At 42.0% G+C, this 24,372-nt stretch overlaps 1 non-coding gene across 1 annotated transcript; it reads left to right on the forward strand.

Moving 5' to 3' along the window:
* The first annotated feature begins 12,812 nt into the window (after positions 1–12,812).
* LOC114099590 (U6 spliceosomal RNA) lies at positions 12,813–12,919 on the forward strand. The gene has a single exon (XR_003583924.2). It is a non-coding gene; the product is annotated as a U6 spliceosomal RNA (small nuclear RNA).
* Positions 12,920–24,372: the final 11,453 nt, after the last annotated feature.

The raw sequence follows: 24,372 nt of genomic DNA on the forward strand, positions 1-24,372 counted from the left end.
CGGGGCGGCTCGCGGGGCGCCCGCCGTGCGCGCCCAGCCGGGGCAGCGCCTCTAGCCGCGGCCGCCCGCGTCCCACCCCCGCGCCGCCTCGGCCGGCCGCTGCCAGCACCCGGAGCTGCGCGCAGGGGCCTCCGGCGCAGGCGGAGCTCGGCGCCCCAGGCTGGGCGCGCTGACGCGCGGGCGGGGGCCGGGCGGCGGCCTCAGGGCAGCTCCAGGCGCCGCCGCCGCCACCGCGCGGGAGGGGGCGGGTGCGACAGGGGCCCCTCGGCCCGCCTCTCCCCACCCGGCACGGCGCAGCCGGCCTCCGCGCAGAGGCGGCGCCGGCCCGCACCCACCACCGCCCCCCGACGGCCAGGCTGCGCGCGGGCGGAGGCTAGGGGCTGTCGTCCGGCGGGGGAGGGGGCACCGCTGCCCCTCGCCCCAGGTCGCCCTCTCCTTCTGCCCTCCCACACTCCGCCACAAGGTCGTCCGCCCTTCTCTCTCCTATAACACAGAACAGCTTGGGCGGAGTGTGTCTCCAGCCTCCTCTCCAGTAACTCAGAGCACAACGGGTGTGGGGAGGGGCACCCTCTGTACCCCAACCTCCCACCCGGCTGAGATTACTGCGGTGGTTCCAACTTCCTCTCCACTATCTCAAAGGGCAGCGGGGACCCACACTGCCAAGCTTCATTCCCCCACCTCTTAGTGGGCTGAATTATGGGGGTTGCTCTCATAACCTCTCCACTGTCTCAGAGCACAGAGGCCGCCCATCATTTAGCAGCCCCTCAGCGGGACAGCGGGGGACTTCCTCCTTTTCACACTCTGGAGAGCAAGAAGGGGTCTCTCATCCTCCCCGCAGTAAGTGAGATGTCCTCTCCTTACCATCAGCATTTGACTCTCAAGTTCCTGTCCTCTCCATTGCCTCAGAGGGCAGGGGTCTTCTTGGTTGTGACTCGCGCCCTTAACAGAGAACTCCCAAACACGTGAGCAAGGAGGGAAACGCACAATCCCTGCCAGGCTCAGGTTGGCATCCTCACTTGGACACCCTTCTCTTCAAAGCTTTAATTACGATTTGGAGGTACGCAGAAACCACGATTTGGAGTATAGGAGGTCTTTGGGGTACCCTCCTGGTTGGTCCTGGTCCTTGCAGAGCCTCTTCTGCCTGGCCAGGGAGCATGACTGGGCTCACATCCAGCAGTGGCATGGGCTCAGGGATTTCCTCTCTGCACTCCATATTGAGGTATTGGGCTGGGGAGGTGCCCCCCTCATGGGTCTGCACCCCTGCAGGTGTCTGCAAAACCCCACACTCCTGAGACTCCAAGCCTTTGACCTTTGCCTAGAGACTGGAGATCTCATTCCTGACTTCTAAAGAAGACTACACATTTCGAAGTTTCCTCCTGTTGGAGTGTTGCCATCCCACCTTCTCCCCACCTTCTCCCCAGAATTTTTCTAAGGGATCCAAGGCACAGTGGACCTGCCCTCTCCTATCACCAGTGAGTCATCCTTTTGTCTTTCACTAGACAGAACTCAGAACTTCACTAGGACCTGGTGATCTTCTCCAACTGCACTGCTGCGGGCCCAGACCATCCTGTTGCCCTGGCAGGCAGAGGTACGTAAGCTGAGCAGCCCTGTGACCCATGAGTAGGGTACCCACATCATGCATGGAGACTCAGACATGGAGACTTACTGGGATTTTATTTTTAGCAAACTTTATTTTTAACACCTTCTGGGTGCAGATGGTTAAAGGTTCAAGGATGGCACATCTGTGTCAACCTCTACAGATCTTAGAGAGACCTCCCCAGACCATCGACAGAGGGCAGGGGTGAGAGTAGTAGGCTGGGGATCCAGGATACAAGGTCCTGGGAAGGATGTGTTGCCTCACCAAAGTCTCTCTTGCCAGGACCTGCATGTTGAGAGGAAGTGGGAGGAGGCAGTAAATGGAAGGGGTTCCCCTAATGTCTTCTGGTAGTCCCAAGGCCCATCTATCACTGTTGGTCCCTCAGCCCTAGAAACAGAAGAAAACTCTTTTCTGATGGGTCTGCTGCCATCTTGCCCTGCCTGAGCTCCCCTCTGATAACTCTTGACCATAATCCCAGTAATTAAATCGCATGCCCCCAACCACACCACCCATGGCTGAACCATCTCATTAGACTCAGTGCTTTCCTTTGGACCTGGGGATGTGATTACTGTACCACCTACATTTTAGGGTTTTGGAGATTCTGAGAGAAAGCTTCAATGGCAGGCAGTACTGATGAATCGAGCTTATAAATATCCAGAGTTCGATCCCTCGAAGGAAACACGGTTGAGTGGGCAGCTGGCCAGTTTCTGTTGTTTGGATTCTCTCTGGCCCATGCCCTGTGCAGGTCTTTCTGGGTTGGACAGAGTTGAACATTTCCAGCCCTTTCCTGTGCTAGCAAAGTAGGATTACTCATCTACTCTCCGACTCTTGCTTCCTCAGTGCTCATATTGATAAATGTCTGCTTTCACCCACACAAGAAGGAAAAATAATCTGTAATTTAGATATACGGGGAAAGAGTTGCAAGAGTTGGGAGGGAAACATGAACAGAGACTTCCTTTCTCCTTTTCTCTGGTGTTGCAGTGGAGTATTTTTTTTAATATCCAGTGATTCTACCATATACATGTTCTCCATATATGGTAGAGGGAATGATTGTAAGACTTTCAGATTTTGTTAAAATATGATGGCGAATGTAATTAGGTGGCTCATCATGGAGACTCTGCACTCAATCCTTATGAGGATGTTTAACAGGCATTCCCTCAGTCGTTCATTCAACAAATATTTATCTTGTGCCTACCATGTGCCAGATGTTTTGAGGGAGTGACTCTGGAAACCCTTGAAGCAGTTCCCAATGTCTTTTGAGAAGTTGGACTGCACAAAGCAAAACAGGAACAAAACTGAACATTCCTTCCCTTCCTTCCCTCCTTGATACAATTTAAATTGCATCATCACAGACAAAAGTCTTAGAAAACTTAATGCAAAAATAAAGGCTGTGTCAGGCTTCTCTCAGTTTTTGTTAGATTTTTCAGTTTGGCTTAGGTGCTTATTTACAGCTGAGTTCTACAAGACCTACAAAGAAGAATTAATACCAATACACCTCAAATTATTCCATGAAATAGAAAAGCAAGGAACCTTCCAAACTCATTCTACAAAGCTCGTACCATCCTGATACCAAAACAAGGCAGAGACACATCAAGGAAAGAAAATTTCAGACCAATATCCTTGATCAACATTGATGCAAAAATTCTCAATAAAATTCTGACAAATCCATACAAAAACATATTTTTTAAAATAATGCACCATGATCAAGTGAGGTTCATTCCAGGGATCCAAGTTTGGTTCACCATATGGGAATCAATAAATATAATTAATCACATCAATAGACTTACAAGTAAGAATCATATGATTATATCAATTGATGCAGAGAAAGCATTTGATAAAACATAGCAGCCTTTCATTTTCAAAACACTAGAAAAACTATGGATGGTAGAACATACCACAACATTATAAAAGCTATCTATGCTAAACCCAAGGCCAACATCATTCTAAATGGAGAAAAATTGGAAGCATTCCCTCTAAAAACTGGAACAAGACAGGGATGTCCTCTTTCACCACGTCTATTCAACATAGTCCTTGAAACTCTAGCCAGAGCAATTAGACAGAAGAAAGAAATTAAAGGGGTACAAATACGTGCTTATTTTATGGGAGTCTCCGTCAATGTTTTATGTGTAACACAAAACAACGTGAAATACAATGATGATCATTGTTATTCTGTCAGTGCTTTGGAATTAACAGGACCAAGTATACCTTTTAAAAAGTTCACGAAAGTTTCTATTTTCAAAGGAGGGAAGAAAAAGAAGGGCAAAATCATAACCCTCAGCAGCACGTGGTATAATAAGAAATGCCTTCAGTGCCAAGCCGGCAGTGTGAAATACAGACCAGTGTCACTAAAGGACCCCAAGGAGTCCTCTTGTTCATTTCTGTGCCTTTGGGGAGCAGGGCTACTAAGCAAGGGTAAGGCATGGGGAGCACAAGGTTCTCCCGTAAATGTAGTCCGTGTCAATTTATCTGTGACAAATTACACAAAGAAAACAATTGTGGAAGCTCTAACTGGGCTTGAGGGAGGGAGGGAAGGAAGAAGGAAGGAAAGGAGGGAGGGAGGGAAGGAGAAAGAGAGAAAGAAAAGGAAGTGAGCATTAGAGAATTGTTTCCCCTGCAACACTAGAGGGCAGCCTTCCATCCTCATAACCCACCAGGCTAGGCAGATGTCTAGTGTGTGACGCGTGTGCACTGGGTGAAAGGTTCTGCTACCAATACCCTGAAATTCTTAATAACTTTTGAACCAAGGCCTCTGCGTTTCCTTTTTGCCAATGGTCTGTAAATTAGACAGCCAGAGCTGCTAGAGGCTGCACTCGCAGCATGTAGACCTCCACCTGCACACAAGCCTATTTCTGGAAGATGCCCACCTAAGGACAAGGCTCCCTCTGTCTGGGGCTCCAAGCCACCTGTACCCTCCTAACTTGTGATCTTTCACAGACTTCTTAAACACTATGACACACCTCATCGATTATAAATTTAAGTAATCATGCTGTAGGACAGGTTTATGCATCAATGGGCTTTGCTTTAAAAATAACCCTCTCCTAGTTCCTATTTCAAATCCAGCTAGATTAGCTCAGTCAATACGGATGCTGTCATGTTCCTCCCAACGTCCACAGCCCTGATTAAATAAAGTCAAGCCAACAAATTGCACCAAGGACCAAAGCTGCTGAGTGCCAACCTCCCATGCATACTGGAGAGCTGAGCACAGAGTATTTCCCTGTGTGTTCATTTTTCTCTCTGGCAAATACATTACTAAAATTTATATAATAAAGTTTGAACAGTATGTCAACACATTCATTATCACCGTGAAATATGTTTTGTGTACCCAGATAACATTTACATTTTTATTGAACTAGAGTCTAAGAATAAAAATTCCGCCCAACCAAAGCCAGCTATGGCTCCTAGAAGTCCAATTAACTCTTTCAGTTCATTCATGAGCTCTGTTGCAGTTCAGTTTCCCGATTGTCAAGATAAAGCTGCCAAATGTAACATCAGTATTCATCCAGTCCAGTTCCCAAATACCAATTCTTCTTTCACGTCCTGTACCAAACGATGTCTATACATCTTCAAAAGACCCTACTTGCTTGACTTATGTTATGAACTATTTCTACAGTGACAAAACAGTATTTTTTCATAGAATCATCTTCAGAGTCTGACTTCAGGGGGCTTGTGGGATTGTGGGTCCTTCGTACATGAGAAGATGGTGCTGGCATTTTAGAACAGACCCTACAGAAGTCACTGCCAATGAGAAGATTTTCACTGTAAAGGTTTCAAGATGCACTGACATGTTCCTCCAGGAGCTCCCAAGTTCTAGGACCAGGTTAATGACTCATCAGTTTCCAGCTTGTCTACAATCTTCCACGAGAGCTGAGACATGAGGTATTCAGCTGTGCTTCCTTTGGGTTTTCTCAGGAGAGGGACCAGAAAAGGGGGCTTATTTAGAAGCTTAAACATGTATGTAGTTCAGATACCCAGGATTTTAAGTATCTCTAAGGTAGTTAATTAGGAGTAACCTGAAGTTGAAAAAGTAATGTTCTTTAAGAAACAAGATATGGCCACTTTGAAAAACCCAGCTATGACGTAGTGGGTAGGTATTTTTGTCCAGTTCTCTTTTCTTTACTCAATTCAGGCAACTTAGCCTATGACCTTAAACCATGCCACAATGTTTGATTCATGATATTATGTCTGAATTTAAAATTAGATTATGTTTCCTTCTAGTATTATTCATGCTGTGCTTTAGTAACTGGTAGTGCTCTGATAATAACTTCTGTAAAGCCCTGGATTTGGCTCCATTTCTGGAGTAGACTGTATGTCCTTGGAGAAGTCATGTAAGATCCCTGAGCTTCAGTGAATTTATCTTCGAAGTAAGAAAGCCCGGCCATTTATTCTAAGGATATTTCAAACATGTTCATACTACTCTGCTGGGTAAAGGATTATATTTTAATCACTATTTTTTAGATCAAGGAGGAAAAAAATTCACATATACCCAAGTAAGACAGAAGTGTAAGCGACGGAAATTGAACTGTGCTGAAAAAATGAGTTAAACTTTTTGTAAGTATTTATTGACAAGTCTTGTTTCCCTTGGTAGAAAGCAAGAAAGAACACATATCAATGCTGCCATATCAATTTAGCAGATGCAGAAATCTCATTTCTGTAGAAAAGTCATCCGTCTTCCCTCACTGGAAGTTCAGTTCAGTAAGGGCAGGACATTCTGTTTCTTTTGTTTACTATTATACCTCTATTACCTGAAATTTTCAAAACACACAGCCAGTGCTTAAAAAGATGTATGAATGAATGCATGCATGAATGAAGAAAGACAAAAGGTAACCAAATTCTCTTAAAAAGAGTACAGTTAACCAATGATGATAGAAGATTGCTCTAATCAGACAGTAATAATACAGAATGTTTCCAGGTGCTGAGGTTTCATTTATATATTTGCTATTGATAGTTTTTAAACATTGTCTTCCACTATATCTAAAAATCTCATGCTTTTAAATCCTAAATGACCATATTTTCTTGAAATATTGGACACATATTGCTACCAGTTCCACTTGACTAATAGAGGAAAGGGTAATGGCACACTTGAGGTGAGATCCTAAAGAAATAACGGTAAAATAAAGTGTCCAGTAAAAACGATTATCTGGAGAGAGTACCAACTGGGTTGGTTTTTATTAGGAGAAAATGGCATTTGGCACTGCTGGTGCCTGGTAACGCATCATGGGAAAGCAATTGCAGGCACCATCGATGAAGACACGCAGGATTTATAAAGTGTCACCTAGAACCTCATCACTCTGAAGGCTTAGCCACGCTGCGCTTGATAGAGAGGAGGCAGGGGAGGGAGGATCAAATCTGTCAACTCCCCATGTGGCCACTAGTGCCTAAAGTGGATGCTGGAATTCAGAGGTGAAGGACACATCTAAGGTCAGGCTTGCCTGCATTGCTGGATTGTGTTTGTTCCTGCTAGTATTTTGACAAAAGGAGTATATTTCTGAACTTAATTTCAAATGCTATGGCCCAGAGTCCATGGACTGAATGTTTTCTATCACAAATTCATAAGAATATTGCTCTGAAATGGTAGATTTAAAAATCAAACCCCTGTCCATTTGGGGTGTGTTTTCCAGCATGCTGAATGTTGCCGCACACAGTACCCATGAATATCTTCCTACCTGAATAATTAGGCCTGGCCTTTCCAAATAGAACTCCAACCATGGCTTCCAGTATCTAAAAATCTCATGTTTTCAAATCCTAAATGGCCATATTTTCTTGAAATACTGGACACATATTGCTACCACTTCCACTTGACTGATAGAGGAAAGGGTAATGGCACACATGAGGTGAGATCCTGACGAAATAACAGTAAAATAAAGTGTCCAGTAAAAAGGGCAAATCTGAAGCAGAACTTGACATTGTCACCTTGCTCTAAAGCCCTCTGTGACGTCCGAGCTAGAGCCCAGGCTGGTCCTCCACGTTACCTAGCCTTTCCCCTCTTCTCCCTGCTCTTCTCCCTCATCCTGCACCTCCTGCTTGCAGCCACCCTGCTCACCCTCTATGTCTATGCCCCCTGAGTTAGGCTCCCCTTGGGAAGTTCTGAGGTCCCCGCCACACCAGACCCCGACCCATTTCTGGACTCTTACACCTGCCCTTCCCAGGGGTGACCTTTACACTCTCTCCCCACTTCCCCAGCGGGGGTCAGCCTCTGCACCAGGGACTCTCCTGTCCTCCTTTCCCTCCTTCTCAGCCCCATCAGCCGAGCATTACACTGTTCCCTACAATAGCAAGCTCCTATGGCCAAACAATATTCGGGGAATGGGGATGTTTACATAAAAGGGCCATCTTTTTAGTAATGCAGTTTAACCAATGACGAGCACTCAGACTTATTTTGCCATTAATTATAATAAAAGCCTGATAATCTATATCAATATAGATAAGGATCTCTAAATGCTGGGCTTTAAAAATAGAATGTCTGAGTTCTGAGCACATAGATATGTAATAACTAAATTTTCATATAGAGCTAGCTAAATAAAGAAAATACTGTCCCAGTAATACAAGAATATTTTCAATGAAGAATCAATTGAACCTGCCTGAAGAAGAAAGAGCCTACTCTCTCTTTTGCATGAGACATCGGAAATACACTCTTCTCTTCCCATCCTTCACTACAAGGTGGTACTTGGGACAGTGGTCAGGGGAGGTTCCTGGGTTCATGTGGGCAATTGCCTTAGATTAAATAACCTCCGAATAGCCAGATACAGTTCATGTGCCAACACTCTCTAGACAGGCTATATTTACATTGTTACTGAGAAACGCTGAAGACATTTTCATGCTCAGCAGGCCAAAGGAATAAAAAGGCAATCTTAAACCTAGACACTCATTATTGCATTACAGTCTAATAACTAATACATGAAAAAAGGTTTGTCTCCCCCGCTGCGGTAGGGCTGCTCTTTACTTCTGAACGTATTCTTTCAAGGAGCCAAAAAACAGAGGGTTATCATTTTAAAAAATGAAGAAGAAGAAAGAAAAGAGATTTTAAGGATATTATTATTAAAATATCTGGATTAAACTACAGAAAATAGATTCAGACTTGGAGGTTGCACAGTATTGGCTTATACCAGCTTTCATTAGAGAGCTAAATACCTGTCCCTAAGATACACAGTTTGCAATTATGCATATACTACAGTGGTGTGTTTGCTTTTCTAACATAGACATAAAATGATGCAATTGTATTTAGTCTTTAACTTTACAGATATTTAATACAATTATGTCCATTTGAGACAAAAATTTACAGATATAAGATACAGGGTTTTTGTGAATCCTCTGAATTCGTTGATGGTATAGAAACATGTCCATTGCTTTCTTTATCCTCCATCAGTAGTATTTTATGGGAAAAATTAGAGTATAAAGGAGTTGGGAAGGAGTACAAGAGGAATCACATACGTTAGTGAAGAATAAAGTTCAGGTGATTCCAATGATTTATTTGCACTTTACCAACCAGATACTTTCTTGCATTTAGAACCCTCCAGAATGTTTCTTCTTATGAGTAAAGTATTGTTGACCTAAACTGTATTCAGTCTTTATTCTTCTTCAAAAGTTCAGTGAATTACAGCCAATCAAAACTGCAAAATGGAATATGCAATGATTTCTGTACTTAGCCTAGTAAATGAGGCTCCCTTAAAAGTCCCAGTTCAAGAACAGGCTCCAGATACTAAAAAGAAAACAATTGCAGGCATCTATCAGACATACTGAACCACAATCAAAGTGTGTTCCCTAAGGAATGCCTTGCCACAGCCCTCAGCAGAAGGACGGAGCAACTCTACCCAGCCCTTGGTACCCAGTAATTGTTAGATGAACAAATTGTTGTAGGATATCTAAAGTTTTCTGTTAAGCATTTGAGGGGTGGTTTACCATGATCATTGATCTTTCTTTTGATCCTCAGCCCAAGATCATAGATTCTTGGAGAAGCAGACTTTATAAGACCTTAAGACAGGAGACCATGCTAATTAAGATGCTTAGATCACTGGCTGACCCACACAGTATAGCTTTATTTATTTATTTATTTATTCGCATCATAATGTGTGGGTCGTCCTCTAATACAAAAAGCTTCCCTGTTTCTCTTAACTACCTGAAAGCTTTTATTTCTTCTTTGATTGATGATTGATTGATTGATACATCACCCAATTCCCGAGAAAGAGTAATAAATTAATGGCCATCTGCAGGTTGATCTATCTTAAATAGCATCTTGTTAGAAAGATAATATCAACTGTCTTGGAATTAGGTGGCATATCAATTTCAATTAAATAATAGTTATGGAAGATAGATGCTAGAGAAATAATAATTAAAATATAACTGATTTAAGAAAGGATTAATGATCACATGTGAAATCTAAACTTGATTACTTCAAAATGGTTATTTGGTTCGGGGAACTAAATGTTAGAAATGGCATAGAGATATCAAGTCATAGGAGAAAGGTGACTTCTGCAGACCTGGGCAGTCAGAGCTACCACGCAGCAGTTGGATACCAGGAGGTGCTTGGGAGAGCTTCCATTGGAAACCAGGTGTTTTCTAGCCCCATCTGGGCTCTGGGAGGCACTTGGATATGCGGAGAATCTTTCTTCTTTATGTTCCTGCAAGTGTTTTAAGCGTTTGGCGAAGCCCCATTCTTGCTGGGTGGGGAAGAAAGTGGACTGCCTGTGAAGTCATCCTCTGCCTCCGTAACTGAAGAACCTCTTGATGTAACTAACCCAAGCCCTGGGTCGACAGGCAACGGCCCCATGTTAAGCATCTGCCTGCCTTCCCCAAACTTCACCAAAGTGGCAGCTAGCAGTAAGGGACATGGAAAGTAAACTGTTAAAGGAGAAGCAAGTCTTGGGGTCCAGGTGCTTCCGTTACCCTCGGTCTGAACCATTCTTTGACCAGTGGCTTTGAAGACATGCTTGCCTGGTCATCTATTGATATCTGCTGATGGAGGGTATAACTTGTGGTCATCCTGGTCAGGGCTCGGTGGTACCCCACATGGACCAGGACTTCTGTCGACTCTCATTGATTAGTTTCCATGGCCCCTTCGTTGGTGACTTTGCCCAGGATCCTGGGAAACCCATGAACATGGCCAGCCTTCACCTCGGCCACCTCAGGTCGTCTGACTTCCGAGTCATTCAGGGAAGTCTGGTCCTGTTCAGGCCACAGTATTTGCGGGTGGGGGGTGGACACAGAGCCTGCCCGCCCAGAGTGATTGGCACTGATTTGACACAGACACCCCTGTGAGTGAGGAGCAGTGAGCACACAGGTTGGGAGTGGCTTTCCTGCCACTGGTTGTTGGATGTTTTGACTGTGGGCCACTTTTTCAGTCTGCTTCCCACTGGGAAGGGCTGTCAGAACCCTGTCTCCTTATTTCCCAGGCTCTCTCCCTTTTCTGCTTCTCGCTATGCACTTTGGACTTTCTGCCCTCCCCATTCTTCATAGGTTCTTTTTTCCCATCCTTGGAACTAAATGAAAATCTTGACCCCAGGCCCTCAGGTCTGCCTCCTACTACGCTAAAAAGTGTGGAGGTACCTAGGATGGCTCTCAGCTCCAAGATAGAGAATTCCTTTCCATGACTCAATACGAAGTCTAGAGGGAGAGGGGTCTCCAGGAGGTCCTAAATCCCCAGGGCCATCTACCCTTGGTACACCATGTTGGCACCCTGACTACTCTCTCCTAAGCTTGTCATCTCTTAAGCCCAAGTGGAACAGTGCAGCTATCCACGTCACATCCTCACACAAGAGGGTTTTAAACAGGAAGTACATGAGCACAAAAAGGTTGGCTCCCCCAACTTCCCTCCTTTATTAGGTTAGGAAATATGACCCTTTTATATTTAGAAGAATCCCCCCTCCCACAAGAAGGGTCCTGATCAGTCTGGAGAGACCACAAGTTACACCGTCCATCAGCAGATGGCCATGGGAGTGCCAGGCAGGCATGCCCCAGAACCCACCAGCACAAGTGTAACAGTCTTCACAGGAAGAGCAATAAGACCACCACAAGGGCACGATCCTTTGGGATTCACTACTCACTTCCCAGAACATGTGCTGACCAGAAGCTCAAACAAAAGGAACAGCCTAGGAGTTATCAAGAAAGAAGAAGGAAATGTAGGTTGAACCAGCAATGTAATCTGTCCATCCTGGAGATACAAAGAAAGTCATAACACTAATTGCCTTGTTACAGAAGTCCAGAGGGTCAATGTTAAGAGTGAAATGCAATCAATCTTTGCTTTGTCCTTAACAACGAAAGCCCTCACCACCCACCCTCCCGTGTCAATGGTACATGGTATGGGGGAAAAAACTAAAAAGTTCTTATTTTATCATGTGTAATATTAATGAGCTCTTTTGAAATATTTTCAAGCTGTGGTCTCATCCTTTTGTCAAATAGTGGGTGTATATTAAGAACTGCTATTGAGCTCAGAGCTAATATGTGAAAGTAGCTTATTTGAGAAGCTTCACAGGAAAAAAATTTTAAAAATAAATTGAAATTAAGCAGAGATGCATTTTCACTCAACCTAAGACAGAATTTTTTTTCATACTGTGAGTTACTTAAAATGTAACAGATTATCTAGTGAATTAGTAATTTTGAAGAACCAGATCTGGGCCGAGTAGTTATAGATCATGCAAGATGACTTCTGATTCTCTGGTTTAATGTTCCAAAAAATTGAAACACAGTCTGATTAGCATTGACACCCCAAATAGGCAGACCTTAGTAGAAACACACCGTTCTACGAGAGTGCCAATGTGTCAGAGTCCTGAATTCAGTGCCATGAAGGTGTTGTGCTTGTCTGCTTTCCAGTGCAGAACCATCAGCCAAAAATGGGTCCAGCTTTATGACTACCTGTGCTTAGAATATCACACGTGGCAAACGGCTAGCCCTCAGGGTACACTTTACCCTGCCAGCAAGTTTAACATCTCCCCATGGAACCTGTCCTTCCACAGATCTAATGCACATAACATTATGGAACTGCTCTCCAATTCCCCAAAAGAATATCTTTAGGGACTGTGTTTTAATCTAAAAGTTTGGATTAGAGAATAAAGACACTGTTGGGACAAGAAAAAATGAATGAAGAGCAGTAATCATATAGAGTTTACATTGTCATAACACTTTTATTTTCTTTCACATACGTAAAAAACTTGGCGTAAATTATTTCACTCAATTAAAACTAAGTCAATGATATTTTGAGGCACTTAATAGTAAAGTTTGCTTGGTGCTCACTTCGGCAGCACATATACTAAAGTTGGAATGATACAGAGAAGATTAGCATGGCCCCTGCACAAGGATGACATGCAAATTCGTGAAGTGTTCCATACTAAAAAAAAAAAAAGAATTATGGTTAATTAGATACCAAATTCTAGAATAAGTTAACTAAAACAATCTTTGAGATGAGTGAGTCTAATAATTCAAAATATGTATTCCTGCTTTAAATTTATATTTCACTCTGTTTTTACTATGTGCTTAGTGTATAATGTCACTCACACTTGGAAATGATAAAGGTTAATTTATATACCCATTAACGTGTGTGTGTGTGTTTAATTTTTAATTTTTGGGAGAGGGTCTCATTATGTTGCCTAGACTGACCTTGAACCCCTGGGCTCAAGTAGCTCTCCCACCTAAGTCTCCCCAGTAGCGGAGACTATATGTGAGCAGCATGCACCTGACTTGAATTACATTTTAAAATAATATTCCAAAAGTAGTTCTAATTTCTGTGAAAGAAAAATGGCTGTGTGGGAACAACCCTGTGCAGATAATAGTGAGCAGCTCTGAAGATAAGTGTGTGTGGTACACACACATGTGCATGCTAGCCCCTCCCCATTAGAATATGGCGAACCGTGACCAACTTCAGCAAGCATGAAATGGGATGGGATGTAGCACTTAGGAGAAAGACCAGCCTGGTGGAAGCCCAGGAAGGCTCAGGCTCTCTCTGAGGGCACTCCAGAGCACAAGTTTTGTGGGAACTCAGATGGGAAGCCACAGCTTCATGATTCGAGGTGTCAGAAGTGAGCTGGAGTTGGCTGACAAGAAGAAAAAAGAGAAGCCTAAAATCTGAGCATAAGTATCCTCAAATGCTGGGGTAAATCTGGGCTGCCCAGGTATGGAGGCAGCAGAGAGCAACAGCAGAACAGCAGAGCAGAGTTGTAGCTGCTACATTCCTAAGGAATAGGATGGAGTTGGAGTCTCACCAAACCAGAGGGACTTGGTAGATACATCAGGCTTTTATTGACTAACAAAAGAGACACTCCTTGTGGAGAGGACTGTACTCTAGGCCCAAGGAATCCCTGTGACCAGGGTAAAACTGAACTGCATGTGAACCGGAGCACAGAAGTTTCTGAATGTGAAGGTGACTAGCCAGTAAGTGAGCTGCCTTCTGAAACCAGAGTCAGCACATGTTAGAGGCAAAGTATCACTTCAAATTTCAGTAACAAAGTAGCAGTTAGTAACGTTCAAATAAACAAGAAAATGTGGTGCATAAGCCACATTTTAAGGCGATATTACTTCAAATATTTTCTCTGTCAGCTTCAACTAACTCTGATAATTACCCAAATGTAATATTGAGCAGACAAGCACCTAAAAACAGCTACCATAGATACCTTTCACAAGAGGTGGTCACCAAGAGTAAACCGTCAAGGAGTCTTGGCAAGAAACTGAAACTGTGCAAAAGAATCTAATGGAAACCCCAGTCCTGGAAAGTCAAGATCTGAGTAAAATAAAATTCATTGAATGGACTTGATGGCATTTGGAGATGGACAAAAAAAGATAATTGAATTTAAAACAGGAAAATAAAAAGGAAGAGGAAGAAGAAAAAAGTTCTTTTTTTCTTCAAAAGAGGAGTTTTAAAACTAAGTAGAACATAACTATCCTGTGAAACACTATTGAGATTCCTGATATGCAATGTATTAAGGTATCAGAAACAGGAGGACAGAGAAAATATTTGAAGAAATATTGCCCTACAATATCACATATTTGGTGGAAGACTTCAATTAACAGATTCAAGAAGCTGAACAAGTCTAATACAGGATAAATACAAAGAAAACCAATCAGAAAAATGAGAAATTATGCCCCATTTATGTGTGATATATCAAAGTGCGTAAATGCATTCTACTATCATGTATAACTATTATCAATTAATTATTTCAGATTAAAACAAATAAAAAAATTAAAAAATAAAAACCTCATGTAGGCACAATTTAATCAAAGTTCTCAAAATGAAGAAAATAGATAATATTTTGAAAATAACCCAAGATTGATACACACACATATGTACAGAGAAACATTAACTAAAAGTTCTGTTATAAATAATAGAAGCTGGGTGAGGTGGCACATGCCTGGATTCCCAGAGGCTCAGTTCAAAGCCAGCTTCGCAACGGGCGAGATGCTAAGCAGCTCACTGAGACTCTGTCTCTAAATAAAATACAAAATAGGGCTGGGGATGTGGTTCAGTGGTTGAGCGGCCCTGTGTTCAATACCCGGTACTACTACTACTACTACTAATAATAATAATAATAATAATAATAATGTGAAGCTGAATAAAGACTTCTAAGCTAAAATCTGAAATAATTAATTGATAATAGACTTGAACTATAAGAATTGCTAATGGAAAATTTTCCAGGCAGGCAGAAAATGGTGTCAGATGGAGAAGTATATCAGTTGAAAAGAATGGATATGTGAGTAAAGATAAAAGATCGTTTTTCTGATCTTAATTTATCTTTTAAAAATCTGAATATTTATAGCACAAGTTATTACATCATAATGTGGAGTCTATAGCATGTGCTTTTAAAACTTATGACAATAGTAAATAATAAGTGGGTACATTAAATTTTGAACACAGAAAAAATATATGAGCAGGTTAAATTATACTTTGGAAACTTTTATATTCTATGTGAAGGAATACTTTTACCAGGTTGGTAAACAGTGGCAAACCAAGCATTCATATTTTAATTCCTAAAACAACCTCTAAAAATAAATGTAATGTGAAACTAAAATGATATAACTGAATGTTTTTCAGTTTAATTGATTTCTACTATATTATGTTTAATTCAGTATAACTAAAAACTTCAGGAAAACCAAATATTAAAACATAATTCAAAAGAAGATAATAACAAAGAAACAAAGGAATAAAAACTAATTGAAACAAAAAGAAAATAAATTGTAAACTTGTAGAACTGCAAGCAATATTAATTATGTCTGAAATATAAATAATACAAACACTCCAATTAAAAAAAACAAATTGGAAGCTCAGATTTTAAAAACAAAACAAAACTGGTCCAGCTATATGCAAAACCAAAACCAAAATCAGTTTAACTAGAATGTTGTCGTTGAAGAAAAGTATGATGATAGAAGAAAGATATACTATATCAAATTAACAAGGAAGTTGGTATATTAATATCAGACCAAGAGAATCATGATTAGGAGAATTAACAGAGATAATGAGAGACTTTTTAAAAAAATATGAAAAGGCTCATTTCATCAGGTACACACAACAAATCACAAAATAAAACTGATTTAAGATAAATGAATTATTCCATATTCCACTTCTATAATGAAATGCCCGAGGCAGGTTACTTTATAAAGAAAATAGATTTATTTGAATGACAGCTTTGGAGGCTACCAGCCTGGACCCCTGGACCAGATCACATCATAATGGATGGCATCATAATGGATGGCATCACAATGGCAGGTGTTAATGGTAAGGGAGAGATCAGAGGGTGAAACAGGAAGTCACAGCAGAGGGCAAGCCAAAACTTGCTTTTCTTTAGCAGTGGACTTGCAATAACTAATCTGGGTCCCATCAGAACTACAACAGTTTCTTTGGAGACCAGGGCTCCTAATGACCTCTTAGGAGGTTCCACATGTTCAAAGTTCCACCACCTGTTAGTATCGCCCACCAAAGACCAGGCTTCCAACCCATGAACCCCTGTAAGGCAAACCCCACTCAAGCCATAGCAACAGATTATTATCCTAACTGTCTGAATTGATACCGTGGAGCTGCTGAGGACAACAGCCGCTCCATCTCCAGTGCCTTGGAATGGCATTGATTCTCAGGCCACACAAGCACTCAACAGAAAAGGGAAACTTTGACAAACTGAATGTGAATGTCATTTGAAAAAAAATTCTGCCACCAACCATCACTAAGAGAGTTGGAGAAAACATTCAGAACACATATGTTTGACAAACGTTCTAGATCCACAATTTATCAAGGATTCTTATATCTCAATAAAGCAAAGAAAATGACCCAGCGAAAATTACTTAAGTAGATGTTTTTAAAACATATGTAAAGATAGACAGCCAATAATCTCATGAAAAAGGTATAAAAGTTAAACCAAAAATAATCTACATTAAGAGACCTTCTGACAACACTTTAACACCTAAAATCAAAGAGACCAACAGCATCAAAAATGAAGTTGTCATGGAGAAACAGAAACTCTCATACATGTGAAATGTTACTTGGAAAATAGTTTGGCAGTTTCTGGTAATTTAAACTTACACCAACCCTATGATCCAGCAATCCACCATTAGGTATTTATAAGAGAGAAAGGAAATACTCGAGAGATGTCTTGAATAAGACTGTTCATGGTTACTTTCCCCATAGGAACCAGACCTGGGAAAGACACACTTGTCCATTAGCAGGAGATTTAATGAACACCTTGTGGTATGTTTATAGAATGGAATACCATTTATTGATTTTTTAAAAATAAGCTTTTGGTAAAATCAATAGCATGAAGGCATCCCCAAGGATCAGGAGCAAACCAAGCTCTATAGAGAAAGAACGCATCTGCATGGGCCCAGTTAGTGGAGTTCAAGAACAGAAAAAGTCTCAATGGTTCACGTTAAACCAGGACTTGCTGAGGGCAGGGGGGACCAGATGGAAGTGGGTGGAAGGGAACTCTGGGGTCATGGACAAGGCCCCTATTGGGCCTGGTGTATGCACCAACCCTTCCTCGGGGGCCTGCATGTGTGGATTAGGGTCCCCTGAGGTTTACATGAAGCGTGTCCTCCATCCACAGTCATAGCTGAATCTCAAGGAGAAGATCTCTAGAAAAAGAGCCCCACACTCTGAAGGACAACCTTCCTGGTCTAGGAGGTGGAATAGTTCATGGGCTGGGGGTTGGTCTTCAGATCTCTTTTCTATGTGAATAAAATCAATATAAACAATTTGTGGGTTGGAATGTTTGTGTAGAAGTAAATTCAACCCTGGTCTAGGAGGTGGGAACAGTTCATAGGCTGGGGTTGGTCTTCAGATCTCTATGTGAAAAAAAAAAAAAAAAAAAAAAAAAACAATAAAAACATTTTGTGGGTTGGAATGTTTGTGTAGAAGCAAATTCAAGTAAGACTGTGTTAAAGCAAAAAATCAAATATAATTAATATATGATTTGGAGGACCACTAACATTAAAATTATGTTTTAGAAATGTACTCATTTCAAAATTTCTTAGAACATGCTTTTTCCTCATTTCATAAAAACTCATACTTTGAAAATGGTACTACATGACATTTTAACTTCTGGTCAGAAACTCTGGTCTGAAATCAAGTTATGTATGAGCAGGAAAGTAATTCTAAATCCACTACTAAGATCATGAGCATCTATAATGTTCGATGTATGTGAAAATAGAAATAATGTTTCTTATAGACATCAAAGTAAATGGAAAAACAATATGAAGCTAAAACCTCAATGGTAATCAAAAATGAAAGGGCCATTTTCAGTAATAAAGCTCCAATCATATTAAATATGCACTCTGCAAATCTCCTCTGAAAGTCAATTCTTAGTAGATCTAGGCAATAGCTCAATATATAAATTACTCACATAAAGAAGTTCTAGGTCTCTAGTGAGTGCACAGCTCAGGTCACCAACCCTCAAGTCCTGTGGGTTATTTCTCTCACTCTGATCTGTTCCCAGTTCTTTCCATGCCTGTTACCCACTCTTCTTCGTCCAGGAAGGTCGCCTCCCGGAAGCCCATGAACCTGAGTGTGGGGCTCTCTGTCCAGATGTCTCCTCCTTGAGAGTCAGCTCAACTGTGGATGAGAGAACATGCCTCAGGTTAACCCGAGGCAGCAGTCTACTCGGTCGCTGCAGCCCTTTCCCTTCGGTGGACACGGAGCGCCCACTCATCAAGTGTCACCAGGTGCCCCGTGGTGTCCACTGATTCTCCAGCACAATATGAAAAGCATACACTCCCCAAACACTAAAATGAACCTTCCTGAAGTGGAGTGTCTAGTTTATAACTTGATGTGGGGAAAGCATAGAGAACCTGAATGTTCAGTTAAGATCATAAAAATGACACGCATATAGGAAAGTGAACAGCGTTCCTCTGTGTGTGCAACAATCCTTCATTGTACAGTGACTGGGGTTTGTCCTCTCGGTATCAAATTCAATAACACTTTTTTATTGACTCTTTTATGGCAAAGTGATACACATTTGAGAAAGTTTCCCAGAGTTATTAAGATGAAGTTATATGAAAAATGGAACACACCAAACTTGACTTATTAACACTCTGTTCTAAATAATAAAGCCCTGGTCAGATACAATTTTAATCATAAGTCATGACTTACTTTTTGTGACTTGAAGACATTGGTGTCACAGTGGTAGTGCTTAGCCATCACTTAATTATTTATGGGCTAATATCAGTCTTGGAATGATGGAAAAGAAATTGATACATTATGTGTTTGCTGAATATTGAGATAGGTTGGTATCCAAAGAGGTGACACATTAAGCTTCCCAGTCATTCTGGTCAGTGAAAAATTATCTTCAACTGCTGTTTGCTAGAGAGATTTTCTACAAGATTTGAATAGTGCTCTTCCCTGTCTGTATAAACTGTGGGGATCTTGTCAAATGTGGCTGGACCAATACTTTTATGTCTGAAGTGTGTGTAGTCACTGTTTCCTGAGAAGAACTCCATAGATCCACTGGAAACTGGAGAAAGAAGGAACCCCAGTAAGAATGCAGAGTGACAGCAGATATGAGGAGATGGCCAAAGAGGGCAGAAGGCTAGACAGTGAGGATAGGAGGAGAGGAATAACGAGGGGAAGTTGAGTTTAAACCTATGCATTTAATTCCTCTCCTCCTTCCTGTTTGTCTGCCCCAAGAATTTCTTGTCCCTTGCCCAAATCCCAACTTCCTGAAGAGTTTGACAGAGAGTTGGAGCATTTTCTGGGTATCCTGGCCAGGAGCTCCCTGGGGAACTCTGGAAGCAGAATCAGGTGTCAGTCTAAACTTGGGCTTTTTAAACCTAGTTGTACTATTGGTAACAGTGTTTTTCATTTTGTCAATGTGAGGACTATTTTGCTCCTTCAGAAAAGTAATGATCTAAAGAATCAAAGGGAAATAGAGAGGAAGGGAAGGGTAAAAAGGGGCATGGAAATAGCTGGAGAGAGTTGAGTAAACTGAAGAGAAAGTTAAAAAAAAAAGTCAATAAAAAAAAAGTCAAAGCTAAAGGTGTTATGGAGACCACGCATTCACACAAGAAATAGAGTCCAAACCAAAGAGCTGCAAGAGGCCAGCTCAGGTAGAGAGGGTCAGTGTGGTCAGGAGATGTGCAGCTACAGCGGGAGTTCACAGACTCGGACACTGCTTCCTTGAAAAGGAGGGATGGAGTAAGGGAAGGTTATGGTGGACTTGTACTCGGTTTTGACTCCACTGGACTATTTGTGTGGTCTTGGGCAACAACTTCACCTCTTTGGACCTCAGTTGTACATGGAGGTATTTGACCAGGCCTCCTTCAATTGTGAAATTAAGTAAGTTCATATGAACAAAAAGCATCTGGAAGTCACCCATGGTCTGACAACAGCAGATGGTTGGTCCTGCCTCTTCCTACCAGAGGAATAGAGAGAATGAGTTAGGGATGCACACATCACCGACTCCACCATTGATGCACCAGCCACATCCTCTGTAGGACGAAGAGGACCTTTGCCAGTCCTTACTGGCCTTGCAGGGTCATTGCCAGGAACACTTAGAACCCACTGCCATATGGGACCCTGTCTCTAGTTGATGGAACCTGTATCCCAAAGCCAGCAATAATGCAGACATTATCTCAGAATCAAAAGTTTAAAAAAAAAGAATGCCTATGATAAGGGTCAGCCTCTTTCAGGATAGAATGCCAAGACTGGTTGTAGCCTAGGTGTTAAGTCATTTTTTTGTTGGTACAACCAAAATATCTGACAAGAAAAATTTAGTGGACTATATTTGGGACTATATTTGGGACTCACAGTATCAGAGGTTCAGTCCATGGTCATCCAAATCCATTGCTTTGGGTCAGACGTGAGAACTGATATCGTGGAAGAGGTCATGGCAGGGAATAGCTGCTCAGCTCCTGACAGCCAGGAAGAAGGAAGAGGAAAAGGAGGAGGATGAGGAGGAAGAGGAGGGGGAAGAGGGAGAGGGGGGAGGGGGAGGAGAGGGGGAGGGGGAGAGGGGATGAAGAAAAGTGGGAATGATCAAGGCTCCAAGAACAAAATATAAATCCCAAGTCTGGTTTCCTTTGATTGTTCTGTTTTTTGTTTGTTTTGTTTTGTTTTTTTGTTCTTTGTTTTTGTGGTGCTGGGGATTAAACCCAGGACCTTGTGCATGTGAGATTAAAAAAAAAAGGTAAAAAAAATTTAGAGCGGAAATAAAAACTGTTGATTTCTTATCAAACTTTTCCTTTTTTTTTTTTTGGAGCGGTGTCTAATAGTACACTATAAATTTGAGATCAGTAAGCTATTTTATGAATAAATGCACAGAATAAAACTAAAATAAAATAAACCCCAAGTCACATACCCAGTAACTGACTTGCTCCAGCTCTGCCCTCCCTGCCTACAGTTACCATCCGTTACTTCACTCAGATTGTTAATTCATTGAATGAATCAATGCACCGATTAGGACACAGCTCTTGTAATCTGATCACCTGACCTCTGAACAGTCCTGCATTTTTCACTCATGAGCTTTCTGGAGACACCTCATATTCAAATTATAACAGCACATATGTTTGTAAAATATGCTTGTTTATTCATTCATTTATTTATAAGTCTAAATTATCTCAGACTTTTAATACATAGAAGTTATTTTAAAAGTACACCATCATTTTCTGCTTAAAGGTAATACTGTGATAAAATGAGAAAGAAAATAACTCATTACCAAGGGGAATGTGTACTTTCATGTAGGCACAGAACTGGGTGTGCATGCCTGTATGCATCAGCCACAGAACAACTCACTCTGGGGGAAAAATAAAAATGAGGAAATGAATCCAAACAATCTCAAACAGCAGGTAAGACCATCCTGAATTTCATGGGCCATTAGGGTTTGGATCTGGAATGTCCCTCAAAGTCTCACGTGTGGGAGGCTTGCTCCCGGTGCAGCAAGGTGCAGAGCTGGGAACTGTGGGCAGAGATTGCATCATGAGGGCTCTGAATCCATTGGGGGATTTGTGTCCTGGTGAATTATTGGAAGATTGTGGAAACTGTGGGAAATGGAACCTACTTGAAAGGAGTGGGTTCTTGGGGACTGTATCTTGTCCCTGGCCCCTTCCTCTCACCCTACATTCTGGATGCCATGAGGCGAGAAGGTTTCTTCTGCCCAAAGCAATGGAGCTGGGAAATCTTGGACTGAAAACTCTGAAAATCTGAGCCAAAATAAATTTTCCTCCTTGAAGTTGTTTTGGTCAGTTAATTTGGTCACAGAGACAAAAAAATGACTAATACACGGTCCCTTGGAGGGGTTTCACAGGAGTGGTGCTTCGGGAGGGTGCAGGTCTAGTGGTGCCGGGAAAGAATGAGCTGTTGTTGCAGGTCCCCGAGAATGTGGGAGGGCAAAAGGACATTGCTTTCAGCTTGAGAAAGACATCAGTGCCCTTTACCTATAACACATACATACTGGAAATCAGTACCAATGTAGGAACTGTGTAAATAACATTTTATCTTTCATCATTTTATTCTTTGGCATTATTCTAGCTTCATGATATAATTTTCTCTGTCACTGTCTTTAAAGATAATAAATTACAAATTTTTGAAAATCTAAACAACTCACACCAGTTTTTAATACTCTTCTTCCACATGCATTAAACTAATACTATCTTTTTACTTTTTTTATCTTGATATTATTCATTTATGTTTTCACAAAAAGAGTGCAGCTGTTTTAGTCAGCTTTTCCACTTCTCTGACTAGGAGCCCTGACCAGAACAATTGTACAGGAGGAAAAGTTATTTGGGGGCTCACAGTTTCAGAGATCTCAGTCCATAGTAAGCTGGCTCCATCCCTCAGGGCTCAAGGTGAGGCAGGACATCACGGCAGAAGAGTGTGGGGGCGAAAAGCAGCCCAGATGATGATCAGGAAGCAGAGAGACTCCACTCACCAGATATGAATTATATACCCCAGATCCACGCCCCCAGTGACCCACCTCCTCAGCCACATCCTGCTGCCTGTAGTCACCATCAGTTAATCCCATCAGGGGACTGATTCACTGGTTGGGCTGAGGCTCTCATGGCGCAGTCATTCTCCTCTGAACCTCCTTGTACTGTCTCACCCGGGAGCTCTGGGGGACACCATCACAGTGGCTCACTCAGCAGGTGTGCACTCTTGGCAAAGTAGACTGCTCTACACTGACTTCAGGTAGAACCACTGCACTTCTGAGGTATTGGTTCATCCCTACGGATGGCACCATGGACAGAGCTCACTCCATCCACCTCTGATGGCGGGATATCCCCTGGCACTGCAGGCAGATCAGAGGGTGAGGTCTTGGATCTTTCCTCCAGGGAGCCTGGTCCCCCATCACTCTGGGCATTCTGGGGCTGGGAGCTGGCTCAGTTCCGGGAACTACGGTCTGGAACCACTTCCAACTTCATCATAGCCCAGGTTTTCTACAAAGAAGAGCTGCATGCCAAGACTAGCTTCTGGGAGGATGCAAGCCCCAGCAGGGGGGGAGAGCTCGGGGAGGTGAGGCCAGGCAGCAGGGCCGCGAGGGAGCGGGCACCAACCCCAGCAGGTTCAGGGCTCACTCCACTTGTTCCTAGAGCCCCAACGTTCAGATGGCATCATCCTAAAGCCCAGGGACCTCCCAAGAGCATTTTTGTAATATTAGAAAACTATAAATCTCTACCAATAGGAAATTAATCCATAGTCAATTGCAGTTACACATAATGAAATGTTACACAACCTTTAAAAAGGTTAACATGGATATGTTTATTTAAGAAAATGTTAATGGGATTGTAAAAGTAAGTTGCAGAGACGTATATATTGTATTATCCCATATGTGTATGAGAAACTGGGTGTTAAAATACTTTTGTATTTTATTCAAATCTCAAAAAACAAAGGATATTAACAAATGTGAGCAATCTGAGGGGTGGGGATAATTTGGCAATGCTTGTTAATTCAGATCTAAAAACAGATGATGAAGTGATGGTAAGATGTAAACTCGGTTACAGCACTTAGAAAGTTCAAACTGTCAGAAGGCATTTCAGAAAGTATATAACTAAGAGTTCCGAGATTTCATTCCAGAGAAGCATATCCAAAGCTGCCTTATGCTATTAAAAATGATTTTCGATTAATTTTGTTAATTTAAGATGCAAACAAGAGAAAGCATAAGCCAAAGCTTTCACATTCTAAGAAAATCTTTGGAGAATACACAGAAACTACAGAATCCAATCAGATTTGCAGAATGGATGTTGGGAAACAGGGTTTTTCCTCTCCATTGAAGTATTTTCGAGATTGAGGTTGTAATACCAGTAATGAATTGGTGATGCTTTTCTTTAATAAGTGGAGAAATAAGTGAAGATGGATAGGTAGGTAGATGAGGCAGGGAGACAGA

Source organism: Marmota flaviventris, chromosome 5 (assembly GCF_047511675.1).
Source record: "Marmota flaviventris isolate mMarFla1 chromosome 5, mMarFla1.hap1, whole genome shotgun sequence".
In the NCBI taxonomy this organism is placed as follows: domain Eukaryota; kingdom Metazoa; phylum Chordata; class Mammalia; order Rodentia; family Sciuridae; genus Marmota; species Marmota flaviventris.